We start from the raw sequence: 12,500 nt of genomic DNA on the forward strand, positions 1-12,500 counted from the left end.
CCCACACCCTTACACTCTTTCTCTCTCTCTCACACACACACACACACACACACACACACACACACACACAGATGCCAACCAGGCCAATGAAAACAGGGTGCACAAACAGAACAAGCCAAACAGGACATTCCAGCTGCCGGGTGCTACAGATTCCTCCAGTGGGGCAGATGGGAGGTGGGAGGGGGTGTACAACGGGATACACTCTCTCTATCTCACACACAGGCTCTGATTGACTAATGCACTGAGTCCAAGTTCAGGTGTACATGAGCAAAAAGAATGTGTTTATATCTGTGTGTGTGTGTGTGTGTGTGAGAACCTCTTCCTGCAGACGTGACAGTGTCAGGAAGGTATGACCTCACACGGAGACCACAGCCGCTCTGAGAGTGGGAGGGTGTGAAGACGAGGCGAGGATTTCACAGGCGTCTCAGCTCGCTGATCGTGTGGGAAAAAGTGCAGTCGCGAAAACGGTTTCAAATCACGTCAGCTGATTTCTGCCTCAGCGTGGGAAAAAAATTCATAATCAAATCCTGACCTGCTTCACAGATCTATCCGGAAACAGATTCAGCGTCGACGCAGAAAAAAGATCCCTAACAGCCTATTATATGGCATTTTGTCTATAAAGAAAATAACAGCAGTAAATGTCTGAGGAGGTGGAGCTTCACATTCGCATAGATTTACATATTAATGATTCTATAATGTTATGAAGCTAGTCAGAGATGTATTAAGTATTTATTTAGATATTTATTTTATAATGTAATCATTTCTTTATTTTAGATAGATAGATAGATAGATAGATAGATAGATAGATAGATACTTTATTCATCCCAAAGGGAAATTCACATTTATTCATTATATTTTATTCATTTTTCCCCATCCATCCATTCATCCATCCAACAACCCACCCAACAATCTTCCTGTCCATCCATCCATCCACCCGTCCATCCCTCCACCCATCAATCCACCCGTCCATCCCTCCACCCGTACACCCACCCGTACATGCACCAGTCAATCCACCCGTCCATCAACCCGTCCATCCAACCGTCCATCAACCCGTACACCCACCCGTCCATCAACCCGTACATCCACCAGTCAATCCACCCGTCCATCAACCCGTACACCCACCCGTCCATCAACCCGTACATCCACCAGTCAATCCACCCGTCCATCAACCCGTACACCCACCCGTCCATCCACCCGTCCATCAACCTGTCCTTGCACCAGTCAATTCACCCGTCCATCCACCTGTCCATCCACCCTTACACCCACCCATACATCCACCAGTCAATCCACCCGTCCATCAACCCGTCCATCAACCCGACCATCCAACTGTCCATCCACCCGTCCATCTACCCATCCACCCATCCATCCATCCACTCACCCATCCATCTATCCATCCACCCATTTTAATGTAAAGTACACCCTGAAGTTCATTCATCAGCACATCCTCCAGTGTTTTATTCATCATCATACTTTTTATTTGTTTATAGTTATATTTAACATTCGCACTTCTGTTACAGCAGCTACAAAACCATCCTGATAAAGTCTCATTCCCTCAGCAGCCTCTCTTCTTCTGCTTACCTAATAAAGTAAAAAAAAAGCTCCTGGAAACTGCAGTATAATCAGGTCACTGACACCGGAGACTCCTTCCATATACATCACACGTCACACACGTCACACAAAAACACGTCACACAAACACGTCACACAAACACACGTCACACAAAAACACGTCACACAAACACGTCACACAAACACACGTCACACAAAAACACGTCACACAAACACACGTCACACAAACACACGTCACACGTCACACACACACATCACACACACACGTCACTCACACACACACACGTCACACAAACACACGTCACACGTACACACGTCACACGTACACACGTCACACAAACACGTCACACACGTCACACGAACACACGTCACACAAACACACGTCACACAAACACACGTCACACAAACACACGTCACACACGTCACACGTGAACGTGAAGGAGATGTTACTATGGAACGATATCAGCGAGTGCATTAATATAAACCTGCTCTACAGTCAGAGCTGCTGTTAGAGAGAGACCAGAATTCACACACACACACAGTTAGGAAGTGAGAGTCATATAAAACCCAGGATCAGCTCCAGTTTGTCAGATCTGTTCTTTTTTACTTGCAGATTCTATTACTCTCACATTCACTCTCACTGACACACACACACACACACACACAGTCTCACTTTCCCACACACACACAGCCACACATTTTCGCTTTGGTTGCACAGAGCTTGTCAGTCATTATATCAGAGCGGCCCCAGAACCCAAAACCTAAAACCCCATATACACACACACACACACACACACAGTGGGAAGTATTTGGAATGGTTTCCCTCGGAATGTCTTGGCGAATTTGAGGAATGTCTCTCTGCTCCCCTCTCTTGCCCCACACTCACACACACACACACACACACACACACACACTCACACTCACACTCCCCCCTCCTCATTCCCCTTCTCTCTCAGTAGCTGGGGTCCATTCAAAAGTTTCAGATTTCCAAATAGTTGGCAAAAGCGAATGAATCCCTGTGTGTAAAGATGAAACACTTAAAGCCCCTTCACCTTCAAAGATCATAAATATTGGCACCCTTACTGCACCAGAACAGGGGGCCTTGATTTATTCGGTTACTCGGTTTATTAATTTAAAAAAAAAAAACAGCTGTTAAATTCCCAAAAAAGCTAAACAGACCTTTATCCAGAGAGAGGCCTGGGGTAAAACACGGCAGTGGATCAGCGACACTCCGGAGCTCAGAGTTGAAATTCCACTCAATATTTTTTTACATTTGAAGCCAAACCCTGGTTGCCTCTGCCAGGAGGTTAGGTGCTGATGTTTCTGTTTAAATAGGGATATTCTGCACGGAACAGGGTGTGAGATCCTTGACACGGGTGTCTCACTCTGTTTGTTTTTTTTTTTTAACATAACAGGAAGTGATTCAGCTCTGTTATTGTCAACAGGACACACAGGGTTTCACCCGATATTCACCGTCGGCGTGCCAATCATTTTAAAACCACAGTTTCGCATAAATATCTTACAGCATTCTGACAACTTTAAATCTAAAATATTCATCTCATCTGTGGGATTTTTACATAGCCGTCTAATCTTAAAGTAGACCTTCCTGAGATTTATGGACTGTTTTTATATTCTGCTTTGCTGCAGAGATTTTTTTATTTATTTATTTTATTTATATTTATTTTCCCACACACATTCAGTAAAAACTCAATCTGAACCCAGTGCTCTCGCTTTTCTTGCCTTGTTGCTTGGAGAAAGGGAAGGAAAGGAGGAGTGTTTGAGGTTTTTCAGCCTTCACAAAAGACCCATTTTTAATTTTCGAGAAGTTTCTCACAATCAGCTCGAGAAAAACATAAAAAAATGTGTTTATAAAACCGAAAGAAAAAAGGAAGTATAACAGCCGAGGAAAAGGGAAGCAGAATAATATTAACATGCCAAGAGAAGCATACATGATCACCACAACCTCATGCAGATGGAAACACACACACACACACACACACACACACACACACACAGCAGTATAAGGTGGTAGTGGAGTGGAACCCTGAAGCTGCCCCTCATCTTTCACATTCAGCCCACGTCCTCTTTACCGCACATCAAAGCTTCCGTTTAAAAATCCTCCTCCTTAAGAACACACTTTTTCTCTCTCTCTCTATTTCTCTCTCTCTCTTTCTCTTCCTCTCTCATTCCATCTTCTCACATCGTTTCAGTTCCTGTTTCCCCCCTCCTTCTTCCCCCAAGTGAAGCTCTCAGAGGGATCGTGGGAACCGTGGCTGTAGTGCCACCGTGCCGTCTGAGGCGCTGCTGATGGCTATCTGTCCCATCTCCACACTTCTAAAAACAGACGGCAGATATCTGATGCTGGCCAAGGAAGTGTGTGTGTGTGTGTGAGGAAAAGGCACGGCGAGTCTGGACCCGAGAGCTCACACGCCATCTGCGGAGCACAACTCGATCCCCACGTTAACGAGGGTGAAATCAGAGAAACGGCGCTGCCGTGGGATCGAGAGTGCGCGAGGCTCGAACACGTCAGGATCAAGGTGCAGGGAGTGGGAGGACAGGACACGCGAGGACATCAGGGTGAGCTGCTGAAACAGGACATGACGAGCTCCGAGATGTTCTGCATGTCTGAGTAAATTAAGACTCATTTACTGAAGGAAAATCAACACACACACTGACTTCTGACCACAATCCCACAATGTACTGTGTACTAAACATGCAGCCTAATACCCATAATGCTCTGGGTGCACATATATTCTCTTTAATGGAGTCACCCACCAGGCCCCACCCACCAGCCGGCTCTGTCCAATCACACAACAGCTACAAACTACACCTCGACACCTGTTTCCTCTGAGACTCGTTAAATCATCAGGCGTCAGAGTAACAGAGCGAGAGACGAGCGCTATCTACCCTCTTCCACATACACGAGCACACAGACGCCTGTGACTGGCTCTCTGTGACTGACGGACAGAGCGCACGGTCAATCGTCTCACACTCGGACTTCCTTCCTCTTCCCCTCACAGTGCTCTTTGATGAACAGAGCCAACGCTTTTCTCCTGCATCTGATTTTTTACTTCATACTGAACACCAGGATGGACCGGAGCAATTCGGTGATCTCTGATGAATAATATGAACAACATTAACAACACAGATTCAGGAGTTTTACTGTGTGAACGACACACACACACTTATAACACACACATACAATACCAACACACACATACAACACACACACACACACACACCCAGCACACACTTATAACACACACATACAATACCAACACACACATACAACACACACACACACACACACCCAGCACACACTTATAACACACACATACAATACCAACACACACATACAACACACACTTATAACACACACACACACTTATAACACACACATACAACACACACACACACATACAACACACACACACACCCAGCACACACTTATAACACACACATACAATACCAACACACACACACAACACACACTTATAACACACACACACATACAACACACACTTATAACACACACACACACACACAACACACACTTGTAACACACACACATACAACACACACTTATAACACACACACATATACAACACACACTTGTAACACACACACATACAACACACACTTATAACACACACACACATACAACACACACTTATAAAACACACACACACATACAACACACACTTGTAACACACACATACAACACACACTTATAAAACACACACACACACACATACAACACACACTTATAAAACACACACACACACACATACAACACACACTTATAACACACACACACACATACAACACACACTTGTAACACACACACATACAACACACACTTATAACACACACACACATACAACACACACTTATAACACACACACACACACACACAACACACACTTAACACACACACACACATACAACACACACTTATAACACACACACACACATACAACACACACTTGTAACACACACACACACAACGCACACTTATAACACACACACACATACAACACACACTTATAACACACACACACATACAACACACACTTATAACACACACACACATACAACACACACTTGTAACACACACACTTATAACACACACACAACACACACTTGTAACACACACACTTATAACACACACACAACACACACTTATAACACACACACACACACAACACACACTTATAACACACACACATACAACACACACTTATAACACACACACACATACAACACACACTTGTAACACACACACATACAACACACACTTATAACACACACACACATACAACACACACTTGTAACACACACACATACAACACACACTTATAACACACACACATACAACACACACTTATAACACACACACACATACAACACACACTTGTAACACACACACATACAACACACACTTATAACACACACACATACAACACACACTTATAACACACACACACATACAACACACACTTATAACACACACACACACACACTTATAACACACACACACACATACAACACACACTTGTAACACACACACTTATAACACACACACAACACACACTTATAACACACACACACACATACAACACACACTTGTAACACACACACTTATAACACACACACAACACACACTTATAACACACACACACATACAACACACACTTGTAACACACACACATACAACACACACTTGTAACACACACACTTATAACACACACAACACACACTTATAACACACACACACACATACAACACACACTTATAACACACACACATACAACACACACTTATAACACACACACATACAACACACACTTATAACACACACACACATACAACACACACTTATAACACACACACATACAACACACACTTATAACACACACACACACACAACACACACTTATAACACACACACACACACAACACACACTTATAACACACACACACACATACAACACACACTTGTAACACACACACTTATAACACACACACACAACACACTTATAACACACACACATACAACACACACTTGTAACACACACACATACAACACACACTTATAACACACACACACATACAAAACACACTTATAACACACACACACACACACACAAAACACACTTATAACACACACACAACACACACTTATAACACACACACATACAACACACACTTGTAACACACACATACAACACACACTTATAACACACACACACACACATACATACAACACACACTTGTAACACACACACATACAACACACACTTATAACACACACACATACAACACACACTTATAACACACACACACAACACACACTTATAACACACACAACACACACACACATACAACACACACTTATAACACACACACATACAACACACACTTATAACACACACACACACACACACCACACACACACCCAGCACACACTTATAACACACACATACAATACCAACACACACATACAACACACACTTATAACACACACACACACACACCACACACTTGTAACACACACACATACAACACACACTTAACACACACACACAACGCACACTTATAACACACACACACACACACATACAACACACACTTATAACACACACACACACCACACACTTGTAACACACACACATACAACACACACTTATAACACACACACACACACACACATACAACACACACTTATAACACACACACACACCACACACTTGTAACACACACACATACAACACACACTTATAACACACACACACACACATACAACACACACTTATAACACACACACACAACACACACACACATGCAACACACACATACAACACACACACACACACGCAACACACACTTAACACACACACACACATACAACACACACTTATAACACACACACACACACAACACACATACAACACACACTTATAACACACACACACACACACACACACACAACACACACACACATACAACACACACTTATAACACACACACACACATGCAACACACTTATAACACACACACACAACACACACACACACATACAACACACTTATAATACACACACGCAACACACACACAACACACACACACATACAACACACTTATAACACACACACACACACACGCAACACACACACACACACACACATACAACACACACTTATAACACACACACACACAACACACACTTATAACACACACACACACACAACACACACTTATAACACACACACACACACAACACACACTTATAACACACACACACACACACACACACGCAACACACACAACACACACTTATAACACACACACACACAACACACACTTATAACACACACACACACATGCAACACACACTTATAACACACACACAACACACACTTATAACACACACACACAACACACACACACACATACAACACACTTATAACACACACACACACACAACACACACACACATACAACACACACTTATAACACACACACACACATACAACACACACTTATAACACACACACACACACATACAACACACACTTATAACACACACACACACACACACACATACAACACACACTTATAACACACACACACACACATACAACACACACTTATAACACACACACACACACATACAACACACACTTATAACACACACACACACACATACAACACACACTTATAACACACACACACACACATACAACACACACTTATAACACACACTTTATGCTGCAGGAAATGAGAAACATCTTCTGATCCGATAAACATCTAAAGATCCTCCAGCCAGAGACCATCACACACACACACACACACACACACAGACACAGAGTGATGTGATGGTGACGCTGAGAGTGACACACACATACACACACATGGGGGATTACTGCGATCCTGAGGGGTTAATGATTGTGGAGGGGTATCAGGAGGCCACACATGGGCTCAGGGCTTTAACCCCAGTGCAGGAATGCCTGCGAGAGCTGGAGGAAAGACATGCAGCCGCCGCTCATCAAAAGCCCCAACATCAGATAACAAAAGGGTTCAGTTTGCTGGGTGGCCTTTCAGCAGATCTGCCCCTATCCCCTGCCCCGGGGGGAAGATCCAGAGCCTCCAGCCTTCTCATTCAAAACCTCCAAAGCCTTTTCTCTTCTCCACTCACTTCCCCCCTCCACATTCCTTCATCTCATCTCCCCCCCTTCTCTCCCTCTCCCTTGTATACACACACACACACACACACACACACACGGAGGTCAGGAAGTATCCACCAAATGGAAGAAGGAGAAGAGGAAGGACAGGTGTAGAGGAAGGAGCTGGACATGAAGGACCTCCAATACAGTCAGTGACACTGAGCAGGTGAGGAATCGGGTCATTATCTGTGTGCTTTAACATCTGAACACTTCGGCTGAAATGATTACAAATCAGATTTATTTTTGTTCAGTATCAAATCAGATGACCACATCCAGTGTTCATCTGATGGATGTCAGTGTCCTCAGTCACACACTTCACACATTTTTCTCTGAAAACTCTCTCATTAGGTTATAATGAGTAAATCATTATTCAGGGGGTGTGGTCACTACTGTCACCTGATTGGTTGATTGAGATGATAACTACAATTCTGGACTTTCCCACAATTTTAATTTGAATTTGTATTTAACTTTTTTGTAAAGATACAGTCTGAAAAACTAATTAGGGAAATAAATGATCTTTATGTAATGTATATTACAGTTTTAACATTTTTAATATCAGTATTGATTTGTATATAATATCAGTATGGAATTGGTTGGTACATTAAGGGGAAATCTATTTTCTTCCATGTTGAATTTTTTAATTTAATTCTTTAAAATCCACACAGTCTAGACATTTCCTGCTACAGATAAGGGCATTGTGTTTTAATAATCTCTCTGCTGAAGTCTCTCTCATGTCACTCACAGATTTAGAGATTATTTGGTGTAGAGTCTTTAAATACATTTAAAGAGTGTTTAACCACATAAGAGTTTTTTTATTTTGGCATTAATTTTAAATAATAATTTTATTTATTTGTAGTTTAAATTTCAGGACAGAATGTGTTTACTTTTCTAAATTTTATATATGATTATTTATTTATTCTTTTTTCCCCCCATTAATTTATTTATTTTACTTATAATTATTTATTTATTTTACCACTACTGTATGCTGCAGTGTTCCTCTAGATCTATCTATCTATCTATCTATCTATCTGTCTGTCTGTCCGTCCGTCCGTCCGTCCGTCCGTCTCTCTCTCTCTCTCTCTCAGTAGGATGTGGAACTGAGGTTATGAGTTAAATGTAAGTATTTTGTGTGTTTTTGTGGTTGTAGATAAATAAAGTCAGAGTTTCTGTTTCTCCAGAAAGCTGAAGGAGGATCTGAGGAATGCTGGAGAAAGGCGGATCTGCTGCTTCAGCGATTTCACTAGACAGGATGAGACCTTTATGAGGAAGTGATTATTGTTTTTTGGTCAGCAGAAGCTCAGAGGTTACACTGCTGTCCCACTGACCACAAGGCGTGTGTTCAAATCAACTGACACAGAGACACTGAGGAGTGAGAGGTGAGTGTGTGAGGTGTGTGAAGATCGTGTGGAGACTGTATGGAATGTGTGTGAGGAGAGTGAGGTGTGTGTGGGGTGTGTGTGGATAGAGTGTGAGGTGTGTGTTTGTTGAGTGTGTGTGTGAAGAGTGTGTGTGGAGTGTGTATGCAGTGTGTGACGTATGTGGAGTGTGACTGCAAACAGACTGCAAATATCTAAATAAACAAACAAACAAACAACTACAGAAGTAAATAAGTAAGTGTAGAAGTAAGTCAGTGTGTGAGTCAGTGAGTCAGTATGTGAGTCAGTGTGTGAGAGTCAGTGTGTGTGAGTCAGTGTGTGAGTCAGTATGTGAGTCAGTAAATCTGTGTTTAAGTAAACGAGTAATAAAATAAATAGGGAAATGTTTTTTTCTTTGTCTTCTGCATAAAAATGATAAATAAAAAAACAAATGTATCTATAACTTTTTTATAAGAAAGGTGTTTGTTTCCCTCCACAGGAATAAAAGGTGTGTGTGTGTGTGTTCCTCTGAAGGTGTGAGTAAAGCGAGGAGACACTTTCTGTTTGTTTTCACCTTCATGACTTCCAGATAATATTTCAATAAAAACCCCAATCCCGCTGACGTAGGTTTCTTCTCCTTCAGACTTCCTACGTCTCTCCGCCTGACTTCCCTCACCTCACCATGCAGCGCTGACCCCGGCCAGACACCGTGTCTGTGATGTAAATGTCTGTGAACTTTCACACACAAGACAGCGCTGATGAAAAGCAGATACACTGCAGGAAAAAAAAGATGAACTGGCGACTTATCGACCTGCATCTCTCTTTTTATCGGTTCCTTTCTTCTACACTCCCTTCATCTCCTCATTCACCTGCAGCTCTGCAGGCTCTCGCTCCACACATGTGTAAGTAAGTACACAAGTACACAAGTACACAAGGGTGCAAGTGAGAAATTAATTAAGAATATAACGACTTAAATAAACGTTTACAAGTAGGAAGATCAATAAGAAACTGTGCGAATGTATGAGTCAGTGTGCGAGTCAGTGTGTGTGTCAGTGTGTGAGAGTCAATGTGTGTGTCACTGTGTGTAAGTCAGTGAGTCAGTGTGCAAGTCAGTGCATGTGTCAGTGTGTGTAAGTCAGTGTGTGTCAGTGAGTCAGTGTGTAAGTCAGTGCGTGTGTCAGTGTGTGTAAGTCAGTGTGTGTAAGTCAGTGTGTGTAAGTCAGTGTGTGTGTCAGTGTGTGTAAGTCAGTGTGTGTGTCAGTGTGTGTGTCAGTGTGTGTGTCAGTGTGTAAGTCAGTGTGTGTGTCAGTGTGTGTGTCAGTGTGTAAGTCAGTGTGTAAGTCAGTGTGTGTGTCAGTGTGTGTGTAAGTCAGTGTGTGTGTCAGTGTGTGTAAGTCAGTGTGTAAGTCAGTGTGTAAGTCAGTGTGTGTGTCAGTGTGTGTGTCAGTGTGTGTGTCAGTGTGTGTGTCAGTGTGTAAGTCAGTGTGTGTGTCAGTGTGTGTGTCAGTGTGTGTGTCAGTGTGTGTGTCAGTGTGTGTAAGTCAGTGCGTGTGTCAGTGTGTGTAAGTCAGTGTGTGTAAGTCAGTGTGTGTAAGTCAGTGTGTGTAAGTCAGTGCGTGTGTCAGTGTGTGTGTCAGTGTGTGTGTCAGTGTGTAAGTCAGTGTGTGTGTCAGTGTGTGTGTCAGTGTGTGTGTCAGTGTGTAAGTCAGTGTGTGTCAGTGTGTGTGTCAGTGTGTGTGTCAGTGTGTGTGTAAGTCAGTGTGTGTGTCAGTGTGTAAGTCAGTGTGTGTGTCAGTGTGTAAGTCAGTGTGTAAGTCAGTGTGTAAGTCAGTGTGTGTGTAAGTCAGTGTGTGTGTCAGTGTGTGTCAGTGTGTGTGTAAGTCAGTGTGTGTGTCAGTGTGTGTGTCAGTGTGTGTGTCAGTGTGTGTGTAAGTCAGTGTGTAAGTCAGTGTGTGTAAGTCAGTGTGTGTAAGTCAGTGTGTGTGTAAGTCAGTGTGTAAGTCAGTGTGTGTGTCAGTGTGTGTGTCAGTGTGTGTGTCAGTGTGTGTGTAAGTCAGTGTGTAAGTCAGTGTGTGTGTCAGTGTGTGTGTCAGTGTGTGTGTCAGTGTGTGTGTAAGTCAGTGTGTGTGTCAGTGTGTGTGTCAGTGTGTGTGTCAGTGTGTAAGTAAATAAAAAATCAAGTAGACAAGTCAGTGAGTAAATACACAGTGGAGATGGACTCTAATGTCTGAGTACTTAGGTAAAGAATAAACACATGAATGTAAACAAATAAATATATCAATATGGGCATTAAGTTAGTAAATAAGTACATCAGTTATTTATTCATTCTTATCACAAATACATGTTTAATT

The 12,500-nt window shown here is 42.4% G+C and overlaps 1 protein-coding gene and 1 long non-coding RNA gene across 2 annotated transcripts in view; one reads left to right on the forward strand and one right to left on the reverse strand.

Annotated features, from left to right (window-relative positions):
- The window catches only part of exd3 (exonuclease 3'-5' domain containing 3), a 100,909-nt gene that overhangs the window by 42,781 nt on the left and 45,628 nt on the right, over positions 1 to 12,500 (reverse strand). The window lies entirely within an intron of this gene.
- On the forward strand, positions 8,708 to 11,045 carry LOC131367336 (uncharacterized). The gene is made up of 4 exons (XR_009206929.1): positions 8,708 to 8,960; positions 9,973 to 10,170; positions 10,649 to 10,685; positions 10,793 to 11,045. It is a non-coding gene; the product is annotated as an uncharacterized LOC131367336 (long non-coding RNA).

Source organism: Hemibagrus wyckioides, linkage group LG16, assembly GCF_019097595.1.
Source record: "Hemibagrus wyckioides isolate EC202008001 linkage group LG16, SWU_Hwy_1.0, whole genome shotgun sequence".
Classification (NCBI taxonomy): Eukaryota; Metazoa; Chordata; class Actinopteri; order Siluriformes; family Bagridae; genus Hemibagrus; species Hemibagrus wyckioides.